This window comes from Ambystoma mexicanum, chromosome 6q, assembly GCF_040938575.1.
Source record: "Ambystoma mexicanum isolate Mex_15411 chromosome 6q, UKY_AmexF1_1, whole genome shotgun sequence".
Taxonomy (NCBI): domain Eukaryota; kingdom Metazoa; phylum Chordata; class Amphibia; order Caudata; family Ambystomatidae; genus Ambystoma; species Ambystoma mexicanum.
In genome coordinates this window covers 1,285,704,115-1,285,726,450 of record NC_090937.1, presented here as the reverse complement: position 1 = coordinate 1,285,726,450, position 22,336 = coordinate 1,285,704,115, and the positions used below count along the sequence as shown (strand labels likewise).

The following is a 22,336-nucleotide window of genomic DNA, read 5'->3' as shown; positions in this document are numbered from 1 at the left end:
CAGAACTTGGCACAGCCCTTCAGGTCTGCGAGCAGCCTTTTCAACCAAAGTTCAATAGTAGCATGTTTTGCAATGTCTTGCACTTTGCCCTGGGGAGAGAGGCATTTAGGAGTGATACCAAATATTTGTAGCAAGTGTGAACTTTTTGATCCGGGAAGCTGTGAATGGGTCACCAGGCTGCTTTGGTTCTGTTGATTTTAGTCACTATATCATGAGTTGTGCAGCACTTACAGATTTTAATGTTTTGAACAGGAGTGTAAGCGCAGGGGTGCGATTTGGGTAAACAATGAAACTTTCAAATTTTCGATGTTAAAAGTGTGATTTTTTCACTGGTTTTGAAATGAAGAATGATTGAAGGTGTTCACAATTTTGATGACATACAATCGGATTCATGGCAGGGTCCATTATATAATGGTTGATTATTAAAATTCAAAAGAGCAGTTAGACACTTTCAAATTTCATGTGGTGGAGTGTTTATTCTTATCTAGTTTCATCACTGCATTATATCTGTTCACATGCAATTTACAGATAGGTCTGTGTGCCTCTTTGATAGATTTTCCAAAGTCTGTTCCTCTCATTTCAGATTAGCCAATTTTATAGATTACCATCTGTTGGTCACTATCAGACAGATGTCCCTTTCCTCTTTCATAGGGGCCTGCTCCTGTCTAATCTTCTCTAGCCTACCAGAAATATGAGCCATTTTCTCTGCAACTAATATATAGCATGGTGACTAAAATACTAAGCATTCAGTTACAGACAATGGGCCTCATTCCGGGTTTGGAGCTAAACATGGAGTAATTAGCTCCATGGTTGCCTCCGAAACCGTCCCAAATCCGGCATGGTGAATGGAGTAATTACCGGTCCATTCCAGGGTTGGAGGGACCGATAATTCCCCATTCACCTTTTGCCCTTCCCCATTCCCATTTCTGCCCCATAGGGCTCAATGGGAATGGGGAAGTAGGCAATTACGGCACCGTAAATTACGGTACTGTAATTACCTCCGAAGTACCTTTGCGGGTCCCGTACTTAACTCCTGCTAAAAGCAGGAGGTAAGGAAGGAACCGCAAAGGGACCTCGGAATACGGAGGTAAGGGATTACCGGCATCGGCACCCTTAGCGGTGCCAGTAATTCCTTACCTCCAACCTCAGAATGAATATCATCCGGTCTTCCAATAAATAAAGGGTCTGTCTCTGCAGCCAGTATTTGGCCTAGCCAATAAAAGGTGGCAGAGCCAAGTACAGTCTCTTATGGAAGGGTTGATTATGGTAATCTAATACCCTGCCTGCTTCAAAAACATCTAATGCTGTTTTTCTCTCACTGATAAGAACATTGAATCCCATTCATGTGGTGCACGGTGGTCACTGTGATGTGGTAGAGTTACGGGAAAAGAGTGAATGGTGTAGCACTCTGCCTTCAGGGTTTTGAAAGCTTACTAAGGATTGTCTTCTCGCACGCAGTCTACATCAGCAGCCCTTTTTGTATAAATTGGTGTTTCTGCATTGTGTATTCAGCAGCACAGGGATAGGAAGGAGGATCTACTTATTCACAAACACAGTGTGAGGCGTGACTTCAAGAGCAGTTGTCAAAGTTTGTGCCGCAGTGAACAAGCAAACTAGCGTACAAGTAAGAATTCGTGGGGAGAAGCCAGTGAACCATTCCGGACAATTTGTTTGTGGGAAACAAATCAGTCAGACACTCAGAAGTGGCGATAGGCGGACGTGAAAGGTAAGGAGGGGGGCTGGGGTTAGTTGTGTGTGTGTTGTGGTATGTATGTGTGAGCGTGATTGGGGGTAGGAGGGTGGGGAGGAGGGAGAATGGGACAGAGAGCGTAGAAGACAAGGTAAGTAGTGGGGGGACAGCAGGGATAATGGGGGTTGTGGCAGTGTCCCTGGCATAGAAGGAGGATGGTGAGTACGGGGCACACAAGGGAAATGATGTTTCCCCACAGCGCTGAGATTGGACATGGTCAACCAGGATTCTATCAAGTCAGCCTGTGGGGAAACATCGTAGAACCTAGTAAACACCTCTAAACCAGATGAGGCACCTTCTGTCTTAAGCTACGTTACACCATATTTCCCCTCATAATAATATACACAGTGGCAATATGAGACTTGATAACACCGGGAAACCTGTGATTGTAATAATTGACTATGAGAATCGGGGAAGGGGAAAGATGTGTCCAGTTAATGGAAGAAATACCTGAAATTCCTTGTCAGATTGTATGACAATATTAGTATGGAAGTCAAACTCCGCTCTACCCTTTTAAAATCAAGTCTATAATGCACTAGACTCATGGGGCCCAGTCACTAAATCCTCAGAGTTAAACTTTCAAAGTCCATCACTTGTCAATGATGCATTGCTGAGTAAGGCTTCTATTGTGGAGGATGTACCTAAATCAAATATGCATTTAGACAATTCAGTGGCATTTGTAGAAGGTCTGCAAGAACCACCTAATACGAACAGAGAGCTGTTATACAAAAGTCTGACACAGCCACGCCAGTCAACTCAGGCAATCATTGGAGTGTATGCAAGTGCTGCCTTTGATTTAAAATCCTAAAAAGCTTGTGCCCAACACCAAATAAAAGTGTTTGAATAGTAAACACAGATCAAGAATATTCCTGTGGCAAATTCAATAATGACTCTTCATGGGTAAGTGAAGTCTTCATGAAGTGACATTCCCACATTTAAGCAGAAAATGTCTAAAGACCCTGCAGCAGAATGTAAGATTGTGGCATTTTACCCTATCTCAACAAGGATAAGCCACCTAATAAGGACAAAGCAGAAGCAATAAAAGAAGTTGAATGCGTGAAGGCTCACAGCTCCTGTGCTAAGGAGAACCTTGAGAAAGGAAAAGCTGTCCATCTTTATGTACACAAAGGAACGACAGATGCCTCTGGGACATCTAGAGCCACCAGAGTAAACATAATCCAGTCTGACCTCTCCAGGTCAGCAGCATTGAATTGCATGGACTTCAGTAGACGCCTGGTGAATGCCCTGGGTGATGCCACAAGATTTGGGAAGTATTAAACCGATAAAAAAAGTTTGGACTTTCCTCAAGGAAACTGATAATTGGCTTTGAAAAGATTTTAAAGTATCTGAGTTTATAGTTTAAAATCGCTCAAACATTTTTGCATTTTTTGTGATGAAACCATATTTGCGTCCTTCGGAGTATAACTATATAATGATATACTTCAGGTTGAATTTGTGGACACGAGAGTGGATTTTGTAGTTCTGCATATGGATTTTGTAGTTCTGCATATGAATTCCAAAGTGGGTTTTAATGAAGTTAGGACAGGTATAGAGGCCTTTTTGTCATTGATGCATTTCCTTATAATCCATTAGCAGATTCCCCGGTTGTTAAGCACAGAATCCGTGGACTAGAAAATATGTTCATAATATTCTAATATTATGATTCAATCATAAAATGTAAATGTATTGTAGGAGAAAAGGGAAAAAGAAAGCATTATTTGTTTGGAAACGTCGCTTCTACCCAAAAAATGTATGGAGAGTGGTCATGATTTGTCTTGTAAGCGTGAGGGGGCCTTCCATGAGCAAGCATGTTATTTAGTAAACATTACATTTAAGTCTTATCCCTGGAATTCAAGAGGCCACACACATGCTTTAAATTGTCAGTCTTCATTTACTGACTTATGTACTTTTAACTTAATCGTTTGTCTTTTAGAAACGGCTTGTCTATATGGCTATTCCATTTTTCTGAAGAAAGAAGCGAAAGCTTCTGAAGGTCATCCCGGTGGAAGGTTAATAATAAAAGTTGATAACTCCTTAGGTGCCATGGAGTATAGGTGTGACTTGGCATCTGGAAGTGCTCTGATATGGTTCTTTCTTGAGACATTGGCTCAAAGACCAATAACATCTTACTTGTGTATATATATCGGAACCCTAAACACACCGATGAACACAGATTGTTACAAGTTTTAAGGGGGATTTAAGTCCCCTGCCTCAACAACACAATCTGAACCAGGTTGAGTGTACCAGGAAGACCAAATTGCTTTTGTACTGATGATAATCTAATGGCAATCTATGCAAGCGAGAAGAATAGTCTAGGAGATTACTTTGAAATGTACCTGTAGGTATCCCCAGCCATCTGACTTGGCAGCAGTATCACAGCTATGTGTAAATGCTTCTTTGATACAATTGTGTTTTCTTGCTGTGCCTAATTTGCAGCAGCATAGCATAACAGAAATAGTAATACCCATGTGTTAGTTCAAGAGATCTTTCTGAAAAAGAAAAAATATCGTAGAGCAAATAGGAATTTGGTGAGACAATTTTTACTTCTCTCAGTCACTATGAAATTTCCGAACAAAAATGAAAGCAACAACATACAAACTCGCTAAAAAATTCGTAAAAGTTTACTTGGTCTATGGAACAGTCAAACTATTTAAGAATAATATGGAAGAAAAAAATCAGCAGATCTTAGGAAATGTATGAATGTCATTGATGTTGACCAGCCACATTTCCAAAGAAATGCAATTTCTGTGTGCTCTTGGGCAGCCCACATTCCCAAGCATACGGGGGTGTTGTAGGGACAGAATAGCATATCAAATGTATAGAGCTATCCTCCTGGGAGGGCCCACCTTCAGCATCTGACATTGAAAACAGTATGCATACATTGAAAAGATCCAGAGCAGTTAACGTGGATGGGCTTTCACGTGTCACCTTGAAAGGGAAGCCTAAACTTGGAATAATATAAAAATCGATACATGCAATAAATGCTCAGAGAAATACTTTTGAAGTTTCTATCTAGATCTACCTAAATCTACTCCCTCAGCTTTTATAGCAGCATCCTGTGCACAACAAGCCTGAGCTCAATTGATGCTATTTTTGTGCAAACCACACAGAAACACTTTTCCAAAACACCTGATAATAACCAATCACATTTGATTTGTTAAATAATTCAAAATATTCAGCATTTCAATTCATGTCTCAATAGTTTTCCTCAGCTTCTGATGAGCAACGCAACATAAACTTTTTGTGTAACACATGCCGATGAGAATTGACAAAGATAACTGCATTATCGGCAGGTGAAGGGGATGAGCTGTCCTCTTGAGCAGAGAAGATCCCAAGGACTTGGGTAAAGCACAGATGCACAATGCTCAGGAGACCAAGACATGGAATAGAGACGCTGAAATAACTTCAAACTCTACCACAGATTCTTATGTGGTTTATCTGATAAACGTATTAGTAACAAAGTAGAAACTGGCATAGGAGCGGACGCTGAACAAGACAGCTTCAGACACCCCACTCTCTGAGCATTTCTCCCTCCTCTGTGTTTGACCTTATATAGATATTCATTACATTGAGGTCTATGCATGATGCAAGGAATTTAGGAATTTGCAGCTCGGGTTAAGGAGAATTCTGCCAGCGTTACAGTAATCTTCAATGGGTCTCCACGTACAAGCTATTAATTCAAGCTAGGCTGTGTAAGCACCTGTCAGTCTAAACCAAACCAGCACATCTGTGTGTAGCCATTATAAATGAATTTCCAACTTCTGTCAAGACTCTGAAGCAGAGCCATCCCCTACTAGGCTGTAGATTAAGCATTATGTGCTGGGTTCAAAGTGATCGTGCATTTAATAAGGAGCGAGTGTACAGATATAGGGTTCTGTGTGACAAGCAGGAATCCAACTTATTGCTGATATTTACAAGATGTGCACCTCTAACTAAGCAATCACAGAATAATGCAGCCTAGTCTAGGAGTGACACACTATTTTTGCCATTTTATATTTTGCATCACTGTATACAACATTACATTCTAACATGCACCGGTTCCATTGTTTTCAACATAGATTTTTCCACCAAAATAGACAACTTTCAGGAGGAACAAAAGATACACTGTTAGTATTAAAACAATGGCTAGGGTATATTCCTGACCTAATTTATTGAAGAAACTGAATATCAGAGGAAAGAGCTCACAATTAACAGAAGAATAAGTGAACTCATTGATCGTCAGATACCCAAGTAAAGTGAATTTAACTGTGGAAATTGTACTCACAAATGAATACAGAACAATTTCAAGTACAGTACATGTTATTGTAGGTCTCGCTGCCTCACAAATGACAACCAAGAGATTACAAGTAAAGTGAATTGCATTGTGGGAATAGTATCCTGCTGCCTCACAAAAGAATTTCAAGAGATTACAAGTAAAGTGAAGTGTGGGAATCATTGTCTCCTGCCTCACATAACTTCATGGATATTTGAATTAATGTGAACTGCATTATGGAAGTTATAGTTTGCTGTCTCAAAAGTGACTACAGGGCCTTTTCAAGTAAAGTGAATACCAAAGTTATATCACCATTTTTTGTACTTACATTTTGACACTTTATAAAAAATAAAAGACAGTACAGATTTGCAAAACCATGCTTTGAGGTCCTTGCTGATACTCCTCGTGAATGTTTGCTGCAATCCTGTCCAGCACTTTGTGCTGTAGCCATGATCAGAATTGGTGTCCCACGGTAAGGATTTTAATTTGCACTCTTGCCTCAACAGGAAGCCAGTGGAGCTCAGTGGAGCTCATAAGTAGGCCTTAAAGAAACCTATTGGTGCAATGTGGATAGGGGTCCTGTTTTAGGGGTTTATTTTATTTTACGCTTGCAGGGTTTTTCCCAGTGTTTTCAAAGCATTTTAGAATCTGTTTTTATCAGTGTTTTGCTGTGTGCCCCCTTCAGAAAATCGTGGATAACTGTTTTATTGTTTCATTGTGCGCATAAGTAGAGTAATATCTCTCAGGACTGGCTGCAAGTATAATATATGCCTAGGTATGAGAGATTAACCTTGAAATCCACCCTAATTCAACCATCGCTCAAAGATCATCATCAATCACAGAGTGATGTTGACCTGTTCTGACACTGGTATTGTTATGTTTAAAAGATGGTAGTCTTTGGGAAGTCACAATTGCTTTAGGCAATGCGCAGTAAGATTAAATGGTTTGCCAAGGATCATACACTTTGGTTAAGCAATGTGCTAGAAGCCCCTTGTTTTATGGCTGGTCTCTTGGTGACTGTTGTGATGCATCACAGGACCCCAACTAACCGCATTTAAGCAGCACTGAAAAGGGAAAAAAAATGTGGGTTGCAAAAATAACCTATGCCCATGTACTTTTTCTGCAATGCGAAAATCAAAAGCTGGCACCCTGTATATACGCAACATATCTTAAAGTCAAAGATACAAATGTAGTTCAATTGACAATTGAACACCAGAAGAATAACCTGAGAGACGAAATATTCCAATAAATATGCTGGCAACGTATAAATGGTGCTCACTTTTAAACCAGCAATCTGTTGTGAAATATTCCCTGCAAAACAAAATCCCAATGCGAGACAAGTGCTTGTGGTCTCGTGGGTAACCATCTACACTGGGAACATAACAACCTGCATAAAATCCTGGTAGTCAAATACTTCAGTAAGCTTGCCAACCTAAAAATAATCCAAGGGGTTATGTTCGCCCTCTGAAAATAAGTTACACTGTCCACCCAAATGTATCATTTAATTGTGCCCTGAAAAGCAGCCACAATCAGGGAAAAATAACTGCACCAGTCTCCAGGATTGTAACCTCTCTTGCCACATGCTGGGTAAAAAATCATGACTCAGTTCCCCTTCTCTGGCTTTCAACAATACTCTTCTTTATCAAGATAACTTGAAAAGTAGACATACCATAGTAAAGTACTCACACAAATATCTAAATCCTTATAGAACTATGTTTGGCAAAAAGTGTACAATTGTGGCATAATTGCCTTTTTGTTTTTAAATGCTTTGAAAAAAATGTAATGTGTGAAAGGTTTACCTGTTTGTTTTACAGTGTTTGAGAAATGGAGGGTCCATCTCTCATGTGATGAAAATGTTACATTCTACCAACAAAAAAAACATTTTGGTGTTAAATATGAATATCTGTTAATAATGTAGTTAGTTTAAAACTGTTCTGTGTGATATTTGCTGGGAAGGGGGTGTAGATTTAGGCAACTAACTTGTGCTTTCTGTGTGCTTTCAGAATGATATGTCCATTTACATTTTTCACACGGAAATGTTACGAGCCTCTTGTCCAAAACATAAATGAGCCATCATTTATAAATTGCTCCTAATTTACAAAACCCTCCTTGAAGAAAGACATTGCTAAGCAGCAATTTGGGATCTGCAACTTCTGATGGGCCGCTGGATGTGGGAGGTATAGCGTGCCACAGGGGGTTGGGAGGTGACCGTGACACTGTGGCCTCACGCAAGCCTCATACATGGAAGTTGCACATGGCTTTCCTTTTAAAGCCGTCAGGTAGCCTATACTTTTCACTCCTCCAGACAGATACACATACACAGAGGGTCTGTGGGCACAAACAGAGACACTTAAACATCCATGTTAAACCATTTCTTTTAAATACAAATATTTGTCAGTGGTCAATGAATTGGCAACCGCAAAAATGGCTCAAGTGTGCTCAAATGGTCTAGAATTCCCCAATTGATCACTGATGAATACAAATATTTATTTTTTACACGGAAACGATGTAACATTGAATGTGCAGTGTTTTTTAATAAAATCAGGGGACAGGAGGGGAAGCAATGGGAGAAAGCAAACAAGCATACATGTGGAGGAGTGGGGCCCTTTTCCTATCATCTGCCATGCCCCCTATCCTGCCACCCCTTCATTCTGCAAACATACTCCAATCCTTACTCACACTAAGGCACCACTTGCATAGGGGAAACAGTGTTTCTCAGTTCGAAACCTCGGCGGCACCTCTTAACTCTTTCTTAACCATGTGTTTTTCACTGAATTTCAAGGGTTTTGTTATACTATGGTTTCTTCTGGGTACACTAGCCATGGCCTTCGGCCGTGGCCACTGTACATGTTACACCAATAGGTTTTTTTGCGGTACACTAGCTTATCCCATGGCCATATGCCCACTTTATATGTTGCACCAATATGTTTCTTTGGGGCACACTGTCCATGACCTTCGGCCACGGCCATTGGCCTCAAGTTTCAGCCATGCCCAATGTACGTGTTGCACCAATAGGTTTCTTCGGGGCCCACTAGCCATGGCATTCGGTTGTGGCCGTGGCACGTGTTGCAGATATAGGTTTTTTTGGCGCCCAATTGCTATGGCCTTTGGCCATTGCCAGTGGCCAAGGCATTCAGACGTGGAAACTGTACATGTTGCATCAACAGGTTTCTTTGGGACCCTCTAGCCATGGCCTTTAGCCATGGGCACTGTACATGTTGCACCAATAGGTTTCATATGGCCAATTAATCATGGCCTTTGGCTGTGGATTCTGTACGTGGGGCACCAATAGGTTTCTTTGGGGCCCACTGGCCATGACCTTTGACACAGAGGCCCATTACCCCCTGACGAGGAGATGTGATCACTGCAGGTGTACGTTTTTCTCTCTCTTCCCATTCCCATGAGATTCCCTGGATATTCCCCAGATAATTTCAAAGAACTACACATGCAGTGGCATTGAACTACCCATGCCCGTGGGATTTCCCCGGTATTCCCCCGATAACACTCAACAATCCAAAACTCTTCCCTGTCCTCAAAGGCACTCACCAAGTGCCCCCTCCTCTTTCCATGGCTGTCCCACTGCCCTCAATTACTTATTTGCTCCCTGGCCACCTCCTGTAGTTTGTTGCCATTATTGGGGGAATTTCAGGGGGAATTCTGCAGGAATGGGTTTCAAATACCGGAAATTGAATTACTAGAATCAGCATATTTCCCTGAAATGAAGTATTGTAATTGTTTACTAATACATGAAATTCAAACCACTTGTATGAAGTTACATATTTTTATTTTAAAGTGTATAAGTTGATAAGTACGACAATTATATTCAGTGAATAATCCTGGGTTAAGAAAGAGTTAAGGTGAGTCGATTTAACGCAACAAAACTTCTGAACTTCAGCAATTGCATTTTGAGCAAGTGCACCTTAACTTTGGGCACCCTGTTGCACAGCATTTGAAGATAATGATGACATCACAGATGATATAACTGATGACACCATTGGCTGCATCACCAATTACATTACATCATACCAATTAGATCAATAATTGCATCAAATGTGACATTACTGATTAAATGAGTTAACATGTTTTGATACATATTTTATGTTATTATATTTAACAACAATAACAACATGACATGACACAAAACAAGGATACAGAAGTATGATAAGATTAAGTGTGAAGCAGTCATTTGTAGTACTTATCAACTTACATGCACCAATGTTGTTTGGAGGAGAAAAAAAGTGCATGCACCATTGCTATTTGGTGGAGGAAATAGGATGCAAAGGAAATTAAAGTATAACAAAACACTTGAAATTCAGTGAAAAACTTTAGTTAAGAGACAGTTATGGTGGTTAGATTTAATGCTACAAATACATAGCAACAAAACCTTTCAAATTCACTGAAAAAACCTTAAGTTTGAAAACAGTTAAGGTGAACAATACATTGCAACAAAGCTTTTCAAATTCAGTGAAAAAACGTAGTTAAAGAGACGTTAGGAGAAAATTTATTACAACAAAACCCTTGAAATTCAGCAGACAATTCAGGCAAAGCCACCTTTTATACTCACCCGCTGTTACTCAGCGTATGACCACAATGATGACATAAGAGGTTACATCACTGATAGCATCACTGGTGACATCACTAATTACATCCTATTGGTGCAATATGTACAATGATTATTTAGTTTATTAAACTTTTCATTTGGAAAATCTATTCATGTAATATTACAGTTAGGAGAATTGTACATTTAAATGTGTACATCTATTAGTTTCATAACACTTACTATTACACATGTTCAACTTCTATCTATTCTTATATCTGTTTTTACTGCTACATATACTTATTATAATATGTTTGAAATACCTGAAAACAAATTTGCTGAATCAGGTATTTTCCCTGCAATTAAGTATTGTAATTGCTTACTAAAACATGAAATTCAAACCCTTTGTATTGTTTTACATATTTTTATTTTACATTTTATAGGTTGATAAGAACTACAAATGAATGTTCCACACAAAATCATATGATACTTCTTTATCAGTGTATTGTTCCATGTTATGTTGTTATTATGTATCAAATGTGGTGAACAAAGATATAACGTATATAATCAATAAACATATATGATGTAATTATTGATTTTACCAAATATCTCATGTGTAATGTAATTAGTGACACCATCAGTGATGTCATAAGTGATGTCAAGTGTGATGTAATGAGTGACATCACCAGTGATGCCATCTGTGATGTTATCATTGTGGTCATAGGCTGTGCATCAGTGGGCGCATAGTTTAGGTGGACTCGCTTGATATGCGAGGGCTGAATTTCAGAGGTTTTGTTGCATTAAATCCGATCACCATAACTCTGTCTTAGCTAATGATTTTTCACTGACTTTCATGGGTTTTGTTCTACTATAGTTTCCTCAGGGCCAAATAGCCATGGTCTTCGGATGCGCAAACTGTACATGTTGTACCAATAGGTTTCATTTGGGCACAGAAGCCTTCAGCCAGGGCAAGGGCATTAAAATTATATATATAAGAACAGTATATTGTGAGGTGCCGGCTTTCACATTCATGGGAGTTCGAGAAGCCCACAGATCTAAAATGTATAGTTATACTAAAGTTCAGAATTCCCTAGCAAGATGGCCGACTTGGTACGCCACATTCGCATGCACGCATGTGTGCGGTGTCCAAGGCAACTGAGTGTTTATTTTGGCAACGTGAAGGACAGTTTGGCTTCCCCACTGACTGATCCTGCACGCGGAAGGTACACCACACAGAGCGAGACCGAGGTAAAATGATATGCATGATTAGACTTCGTTAAATTATGAGATTAGAAATGAGGGGCTTTTATTTGTGATGGCCAGTTCAGAATATCTTTACACTTACGTAGCGTGAATAGAAGTCTGAAGTTCTGAATGGATGGCGCACTCATGCACTTCTGTATAATAATTGGAGTTACACTAACGGAGCATTAACAGAAGGCTGAAGTCACAATGTACGGTGTACTCGTGCATATCTTTAAAAAATTGGAGGTATTGACATCTGTGAGCAGACATTACCGTGTGAATGTGGAAGTTATATTTTTCTTAAATGAAGCTGGTATCCTTCGTTTAATTAAAAATCAGAAGGGTGAAGTTCAGAATGTACAGTGCACCCCTGCATATTCTAATAAAATTGGAGGTATTGGTATCCATGTGAAGACACTACCGTGTGAATGCGGAAGTAATTATTCTTTAAAACAAGCTAGTATCCTTATGTTAATAACCAAAATCAGTGGTTGAATATGACACTGATCAGACACCCATCGTCATCTCTCCTAGGTATTTACCTAGTGCGAGGCATGGATTTGTGCCCACCACACCTACCGAAGCTGGACATCGGAGTGTGACAAGCAAAGACCACAGGCAGGATACCTGCGATATAAACACCCAAGTAAACTATGAAAATTAGATGGACCACAGAGTCTTTTGCTTTTTAAACCAAATGGAATAGGACCATTGATTAGGCTATGATAGTGATGTATGTTACTGTTTTTATGTAGGTCACTCAACAGTATGAGCTAGGAAGAGACTGTGTCACAGAAGGACCAGCGAACCTGTTACGCACTGAGGAGCCCGCAAGGCAGAGGACTGCTGGACCAGAAGCGAGGAGGAGCACGGTATGCCAGATCGTCATCCCACTGAGCGAGAAAGGCTATAGCACAGCAAAGGAGCCATACGTCCCGAGAGCTGGAACCAGGCCAAGTACATGCCAAGGTCATTGTGTGAACAAGTGTTTGTTCCCCTGGAGTAAAGAGAGCTCAGGCGTCAGAGGGGCTCTGAGAGTGAGCCCTGAGCTCAAGACTGAAGGAAGGAAATTGTTACAGTGCCATGGGGCAGCTGATCGCTGGACTCCTCATCTTATCTCCACTCTCTTTCCTCTCACATCTTCACCCATTAATGGTGGCACTAGATGGGCTACCCTCAGTCTATGAGAGGCCATCGCTCACTACTACTGGCACTAGCCATGAAGTTACACCTAGACCATTACAGCTCAACCTACTAGAACACTTTTTCCAGCAGCCAGATTAGTAGTAGCTGACATTATGGCTCACCTGTATCAAGACTCTTCTTGGACTACACTGTTTACTATGAACACATACTAGATTGCAACTGGGCTGTCCATAACTACGCAATTACAGCACATCTTCCCCTCCTCCACCCACAGCCCGGATCTACAAGCACAAGGCTGTCACAATCCAACTGGCCCAGAGGAAGGCTTTACATCTGAAAGCCGAAACGTCCCTGTAGCAGGCTCTACCATCAACCTGCTGACAGTTAAATATCCGGGAAGCTTCTTTCAGATGTAGACCAAGGACTGGCCATTACCAAACTTGTGTGCACATCTTTCTTCAACTCCCCCTGTCCACCCTTTATACTAATAAAGTTCTTTCTCCTTCTAGAAATCAATTAAGTTGATGTTTATTTTGGACAGTGAACTTTAAGTACCTCCTATATTAAATACTTTGACATGCTCTAGAATCACTACTAGACAGCAACTGTTCACTCTCTAACTTACACATTTTTAATTGTTGCTTTGTTTGCTCTACCTTTTTCTTATTTACTTTCATAATATTGTTTTCATTGAAGTCCATCAATGCACCGCAAGAATTGTAAGTCAATGAATTTTTTCATGATTTGTTTGAATGTAAGGATTGGTTCCTCTCATGGCAAGGGTAATGTCCTTTCTATGAAAATAATGTACGCCACATAACTCTAAGACTATTGTTTAGTTTTGTTGTGGGTCCTTATGTATATGCATACTGTTTTTATTTTTTTGTTTGCATACTTAAAATATGTGCTACCTTAGTTGTTCTAATATCATTTTATTCTATCTCTACAACATGTAAATAAACACATGAACCTTTTTTGAGAGATTTTTGGGTCCCGAAACAGATTTGTGATTCATTCCAAACCCAGCCTTATTATCTCGCTGCATGTGAGCACTATTAAGAAAACTTGCATGTTGGGTTCTTGGTGATTGTTACTAACACCAATTTAGCTACATTAGAATATTACAACATACTACACTCAAGATATGTTCCAATTATAAATCGGCGGCTACCACACCCCCAGTTATACACAGAAGGACCAGAGCAACTACTTCTTTTTTAATTGAGGAATCACCTTATGAGGTAAGTCATTTCTGGACTTACTTCATAAGTTTAAAATGGAGAATATCATAATACTAGAGAAGTGAGGATAGAAGTGGGCACTAGTGAGCGATTTGATCAACTTTCAATTTTTCTTGATTATTGCATTCAGTTTCTTGATAAATATAAGGTTTGTACCAGGAGCTATCAGACTTAACTGGTCCTATGACACAAGGACTGCATCTAACCTACATAACCAAAAAACCCAGTGAAATTACCTAGTAGTGTTTGATGCTCTTAAAGTGCTCAAATGGTTTTCAAGTGTTTCTTGTTTCTCTCCATTCATTCTCAAACAGATATGTATACATTACTTCCTTTTTAAATCAGACTGTTGTATCATATATTGATGACAGTGTCCCGTCTAAAAAGTTGTAGGAAGTATTTATTCCAAATTCTTCAGCCTCTGGGGGCTGTGATTTTATGGCAGACAAAGACTCCAGGATCTATATTTCACAATTTAGCCAATGCATTTCGGTGGCTAAAGAAGAGGAGTTGGCAATACTAGACACAGTGGATTATAACAAAGAGTGCAAGAGGCAATTAAGGGATATCAACACATATGCTGCATTGGACAGGTATCCGACCAGCCTTATCAAAAAGAATTTGGAAGAACTTTTAACCAAAGCAGAACAACTAGGCTGGATAAAGCATCACACCCGGAAATTCTTAACCAACAATCACCCTCACATACCACATTTTTACATCTTGCCAAAAGTACATAAGGACCCAAACAAATCACCAGGCAGACCCATTATGCCTGGGATCAACAGTATTTTACAACCGCTAGGAAAATATATTGATTTCTTCCTCCAACCACTGGTCCAAAAAACATGTACATACATCAAGGACACGACTCACTTTTTACAACATCTGAATGGAGTCATGTACAATTCTAATAACATATTGTTCAAAGTAGATGTGAGAAGCTTGTAGACTTCAATACCACACGATCTTGGAAGAGAGGCAGTGGAATGGTTTCTGCTGAAAGAAGGCGATATTCCGGCACAAAAGGAATTCATACTGGAACTCCTACAGTTTATAAGAGAAAACTCATACTTTCGATATCAAGAACAATTCTATCTAAAGGTGGCGGGTACCTCTATGGGTGCCACCATAGCACCAGCCTATTCAAACACTTATGCACAAGTTCGAGATGGGCCATGTGTTACAACACCCTACATGGCAAAACCACCTGAAAATATGGATCCGTTATATAGATGATACTTTTGGCATTTGGACTAGTACAGAGAACAAGCTACAAGAATTATTTGAATATTTCAACACAGTCAACCAGAGAATATAGTTCACTTATGAATATTCTAAAACAACAATACATTTCCTGGATGTTAAAATTACAGCTACGGACACAGGATACAGAACCAACATTTATCGAAAAGCTACTGACAGAAACAACTTTCTACACAAACTCAGTTTCCACTAGCCGAGTCTTATCAAAAACTTGCTGCATAGCCAAATGTTGCGTGTGAAAAGAATAGTAAGTGACAGTGAAAACTATGCACAAGAGGTTACAGAGATGGGCAACAAATTCATCAACAGGGGATACTCTGTGGAAGAGGTAAAATAGCCAAAACACGGATGGATCACAGAAGAGAGAGGATCTACTTAAAATCAAGGTTAAACCAGTCACAGAGCAACCATTCGTTTTTTTATCTAAGCAGATTAATAGGATAAAAGGTATCAACAAGAAGAATTGGAGGTATCAACAAGAAGAATTGGAGAACACTCACATGCGACCAGCGAGTAGAACATTTGTTCAGAGACTTTCCCACCTTTGCCTATCAAATGTAAGAAGATTCAATTCAACACTACAGCTAAGTCAATGCCTAGTCTGGGATACTGAATGGAAACCCTTATTGATATATCTTTATGTCCAGTTCATGAGTTTTGGATGACTACCCCTATATAACACCCCCTCTCTTAGAATCCCCCTGACCCCACTGAGCCAAGAAGTAGTTCTGTTTTGCAAGTTTAAATGGTTTATTTGAGAAATAAGACAAAATATAGATACCACGCTTTTATAATAAATTAATAATCGATATCGCCCTTATAAATATAATGTTAATCAACAATGGGTAATCTGACACTAGCACACTTCTTTATAATCAATGAGGAGTTAGTATAGGATGGATCAAGTAGCAAAAATACTTTTATGATTTCAAGGGAAAAGCAATGAGGAATAAAAGGCAGTACAGAAATACTTGAGATGATTTTAGCAAAGATAATATAATCACTTTTTCTCTGGCAATTCACCCCCCTCCCCTATTCAATGTAAGACATGGAAGTAGATGGAAAGAGGAGCACACTGTTCTCAGGAATGCAATCAAATACAATACGAAATTCAGTTCCCCCCCAGCAAGCTTAGAGAAAACCGGTATGAGTTTTAAAACACAGGCCCAAGTGCTTTGAATGTGGTGGCAATGAAGTGAGAAATATGCTGAAAATGCTTTTAATTCCCTTTAGGAGGTTCAGGGTGAGTGAGAGATACTTGGGATGAGTTCAGGCTCACTTTAGCAATGATTCAGAGATGGTGATTAAGAGGCAAACAAATTTTTAGCAAGGAAAGAAATGACTGCTGATGGTTACACGTGGCTGGATTTTTAACCAAATCGCAAATTGCGGTAAAATTCGCAAGTGCGTGAATCGTGATTGCGGAAAAAGTATAAGGAGTAGGAAGTAGATTCTAAGCTTTCAGAGGAAATTTAAACCAAGTTCCTAGCCCAAACGGTTCCACAGATACGGACGATTAAATAAAGGTAGTTTTTCGGATTTTAAGTAAACTCAAAATGACAGGTGACAGCTTTGCAGCTGCAGAATTGACAAATGACAGTTGTGCAGCTTTACAAATGACAGATGACACAATTTCTAGGAGGCTGTTCTACTTAGGTTAAAATAGTTTGGATTAGATTATTTTAACTAAGAGATTGGTTCTGCACAGTTCTGCTAGGTACTCACAATATAAATTTGAAATAGGCCTCGCCACGGATCTGGTCAGGTTTTGGACTGGACTCCGGTTCTGGTCTCGGCACTTCACAGTGATCTGGTGTCTGGGTCTGCGGTTCTGCACGGTCTGGTCTGGTCTGGCACTGGTCTGGTCTGTCCGGATACAGCGGTCTCTGCACGGCTCCTGGATCTCTGCACTGGACCTGGTGAAAGATCTTGGCAAGGGATTCAAGCAGCTCGCCCGGCTGTGAGTAGCTTGCAATGATTTGAGGCCTGCTGCAGAGAACTCAGCTTGTGGTTTTAGGCCTCTGATTTAGGTTCTAAAGTATAAGTTCTAGGTTCTGGAGTATGTAGCTGGAGTCAGTCTGGAACTGGTATCTTCTGGATGTTGTGTGGTCCTGCAAAACGCTCCGCAGCAACTGGATTTGAATGTCTCTACCTGTCCCAGCAGTCTCTTTTTATGTGTTTTGGAAATGGGTGTGTGCCTGGGCCTAGCTAAGCCTGCCCCTCTCTACTTGTCATTGGCCCAATTCTCCCCTCTCCCATGATTGGGGGAAGGAAATGTGAGTCAGAGTGATGCTGTTGGTTTTATGGGTCAGAGGATCCTCCCCCTGGTCAGTTTGCCCACAAATCTATATTTGATTCAAATACATCCTTCCCAGATATACAATTTGTTGAAATTACATGTGCACATTATATATTCCTTATGGTCCATGCTTGTCCGCCTCTGATCTTCCTGGGGGCTTGCATTCAGAAATGGCAACATTTTACGCTTTTTAACTGGTTTTGCAATATCGGACACTTACCCAAAATTACACACATGTGCGCAAGGAGTATGGACATTAATTAATGAAGTGTCAGATTTTTAACATGCAGACATTTGGAGTGAGACCCTATTTTCCGCTAGCAACCCCCCAGATCATACCACCGGGTCCTAAAACCTCTTAAAATGTGGGCAGAAAAATCACAAGAATTATGGTATCATTTAGATAATTGTGACAAGTCTGCACTATGAGTTATACATCTTTTTTTAAAATCATATTCTGGCCAACAGGGGTGTGTCTTCCCAGGTCACATGGTGGAGAAAACAGTCTATCCACTTTCTTTAAGCTCAGCCTGTCCTCAGAGGGGCTGCCCCTCCCCGTTTCTGCCAAGAGGAAGCCACTTTTATGACGCCCCCAATATAACATTTGCCTGAGTACAGGACAGGCCTTTGTTCAACTCCCTGTAGCTGCTCCACCCCTAATCTAATCAGAGAGGTGACAACTCCTTTTGGCAAGGGGAAGAGTGGCTGAGCAGGTTTTAACTCCTGTGGGGGTAGATGTCAGGCAGAATTGGAATCTCTTTAAGCCAGTTTTTAGCTACATGTCATTTTTTTGTTCCCAGTTTAAATCACTTACGATTTTTACATACACATTAAATAATTACTTCCTTCAAGTCATTTCAGAATATAGTTTTACATTGTATCCACCTCTTAGCAAGTCTTTCCTTGGTCTGGTTTTGTTTCATTTGTTCAGTTTTACACAAAAGTCTGGTGGTTTTAAAACGCCGGCTTTCTGATAGTGGTGAGTACTGGTAATGCAACCATTTTTGGGATTTAAGAAAATGAATTCCCCACAGTTCTAGGTTGCTTTTGGCAATCAGCATTGCCATTCTCAATGGTTTCAGGCTACTGTGTGGGTAGCCCAATGGTGGTTTTAGGCAGTGCCCTCCTGTGCTCACAACATAGGCAAAAATGGGTGGCAGCCTATTCTTCATGCATTTCCCTGTGCATTTTCTGGGAAGTTCTGGCCATCATGATGTTTTCCATGCCAGTACTGCACAGTTTTCCTATTCTGGCGTACATGTGGGCTTTTTGGCCATCTTGGATTTTCTAAGCCCACAGCACCAAATGTTGCAGCATGATAGCTCAAACGTGGGTCAGGACACCCAACACAAAGGAGCAGAAACTTCAGGGACAGGTTGGTCAGAATGAAACCCACAACAGAGACGAGGAGAACAGAAGGTATTGGGACATTTCCTTGTCTCAACTGCAGTAATTGTGGGTGTGTACTCAAAGGAGAAACAATCAACCATCCACATACAGGTGAGTGAATCAAATTGCGGAACTATGCAACGTGTGATACTCAGAGCATTAATTACGCAATTTAAGCAATTAAATGTCCTTGTGGACTTTGTGATCTCTAGCTATTCAGCCTTTGCCAGTTGCTACAGCCGTGACCTCTATACATGTTGCATTTTTCCTTGGGGTCTCACCAGCTATGCCCTTCAGCCATAGCCACCGTATATGTTGCACCAATAGCTTTCATGTGCGACCACTAGCGATGGCCACTGGCCATATCACACCATTAACTTATTAGAAAACACTCATTGCCCACTGCCCAGTAGATGTAGGAGCTGCAGATGTTAAAACTTGTTATTTTCTAACTCTTTATTCCCACAATCATTATTTTACAGTGATCATTTCCAGTAATGCTAGAATGGCAGTTTGCCGATTCACGCGATAAAGGAAAAAAATGCTCAGAATTAAAAAGTCTTCCATATCCTCACAGGCACTCAACATGTATCCCCTTCTTTTTTCCAGGTCCCCTCACTCCACTCAATTCCTTTTTCCCACATTAACCCTCTCCCATTACCTCTATCACTCATCGGTCACTGGCGTAACGGGGGCCCCCATCCCCCACAACCCCTGTGGTGTGGGGGGCCCCGCTAGCACATGTCCTGGAGGGGGCCCCACATGGAGAAAAAAAATGAAAAAAAATCTTTGTTCATTTTCTTTTTTTTATCTCTCTTTTTGATTTTGCTCTGTATTCAAAAAGAACTTATTTCTGTAACAGAAACAATTTCTTTATGAAGGCCGAGTGACTACAAAAAGAAACTTTCTTTTTTAAGCCTGAGGGCTCCCCCCACCTAATGACATGGAAGACCCCAGGCTGGAGGCCTCCATGTCATGGGGTGGGTGAGCCTTATGCCTTCAAATAGAAATAGTTTATTTTTGAAGTCACTCTGCCTTCATAAACAAATTATTTCCATTATGGTTCTGTCCTTAACTGAAATAATTTCTTTATGAAGTCAGAGTGACTTCAAAAAGAAACAATTTCTTTTTGAAGTAATAGGGCTCTGCTTAACCCTGTGACGTGTGTGTGTGTGAGTGTATTTTGAAAGGGTGTACACTTAAATGTGTAGATGGCTGCCTGTTTGAGTGTATGGTGCAAGGGTGCACACAAATGTATGGATGGCTGGATGTGCGTGTGTGCGTGTATGGTGGAAGCGTGCACACTTAAATGCATGGGTGGCTGTCTGGGTGTGCCTGCATGGTGAAAGGGAGCATACTTAAATGTATAAGTGAGTGCCTGGGTGTGTGTGCTTCTCTGGTGAAAGGGTGCACACTTAAATGTACGGGTGGCTGCTTGGGTGTGCCTGTATGGTGAAAGGGTGCACACTTAAATGTATGGGTGGATGCCTGTGTGAGTGTATGGTGAAACGGTGATCACTTAAATGTATGGGTGACTGCTTGGGTGTGCCTGTATGGTGAAAGGGTGCACACTTAAATGTATGTATGGCTGGGTGTGCGTGTGTGTATATGGTGAATGGTGTGTGTGCTTGCGTTCAGGGGGCAACAAAACTTACATTTTGGGGGGCTAATCCTTCAATTGGTGGATAGGCACTGACTCCATGGGCGGTGGAGGAGGGGCAAACTTATTTGTGTGGCGGCATCTAACTTCTTTACACATTTTAATTAGACTATTCTAGTGCCACTTCAATGAGCGGTCTCCTGTTCCCTCTCTACCCTTCCAATCACTCCCCTGGCATGCTAGACCCACATCCCGATTTAACTTGCCTAAAAAATGTGTCATTTGAATGCAGGTACTAACCGTGAAATGCTTTACGCTATTAATTGCCGGCCCCTTGTTAACAGCGAAACACGGGTGCCGTTTAACATGTGTCCTGTTCTGTCCGGCAACTGTTCTGAAGGTCAGCCAGGTTGAGTCAACATAGCCCAAAATTTCAGGGGGGAAGTGCTGAAGCCCAGTCAACTCAATGGTGTTATGCCACTACTTGTGTTTAATGCCTTGATTACTTACTGGCAATCGTCATTACTCTAGTCCTATTCTTCCTCATCCCTGTACTTATGTATGAGGCAGTACTTGTGTATGTAGCAATCTGCCTCATACACAAGTACTGGGATGAGGTAGAGGTACATGGAGGTAATGCCTGATTTAGCTACCTGTAATCTTCATTACTCTTCCTCATCTCAGTACATACCTATGAGACAAGGAGTCTCATACATAAGCTCTGGAACAAGCAAGAGGGACATGAAGAAAATTCTGGGCCAAGGAGCTGATTTTGGAGGTTGGGGTAGGGTGTGGGATGCAGAGAGGATGTGTGGGGGGCAAGATTGTGTAATAAATCATAATTGTTGCCTATGTCGAGACTAAGTAGGCATGATATGTGGTATTACTGGCTAGAGATGCATTTTGGTGCAGCCAGTCTGGTCATTCCTCAGTTTGGTATGACTGTTTTTTAACGACTGTTTTGTAACTACGTATTTCTGATAAAGCAGTCCTGCTAAGTGTAATTACCTGGCTAGACTGGCATTTGGGTGCTGCCATCTAGCCGTTTCTTACTGTAGCATTGTATATTTTTCTGGGCAACTGTGATAAAATGATATGATATAAGTCATTTATAACACGCCTGTACACAAGTGTTTCTAGGCACGACAAGACAAGGGAGGGAAGACAGCGGGAGGACAAGACAAACGATCTTACTAGGCCTTGTGTCATTCAGATAGTGCAAGTGCGAGAACGAGAAATGCAAGGTGAAAGGGAGGGGGGAAGTGCAAGGAAGAGGTAAGGGGAAAACAGGGCAGTAATGCTCTGAGTAATTGCAGCCATGGCAGCGCGGCTCTGGGTAGTGCAAGGAGAACAAGGGACTGTAGGGTTACAGTTACAGCCCCTAAGTGCATGGTAGGCCCGGTGGCAGTGCAAGGGTGGCTGATCAAGAAAGAGCCTGGACTCTGTGAGACTCTGATAGTAGCCAAGCAACCAGTCGGTACAGCAGACAGATAGGTCAGCAGGGGAGGGAGAGAGAGAAAGCAGAGGAGAAGAGGAACGTTTTCAGTTGCTTCCGGAACTTCAGGTGGTCTGCTCAAGTTTGAGAGGGGCAGGAAGGCCATTCCAGAGGGA

At 41.0% G+C, this 22,336-nt stretch overlaps 1 pseudogene; it reads right to left on the bottom strand.

Annotated features, from left to right (window-relative positions):
* The window catches only part of LOC138515330 (large ribosomal subunit protein uL10-like), a 71,484-nt pseudogene that overhangs the window by 1,667 nt on the left and 47,481 nt on the right, over positions 1-22,336 (bottom strand).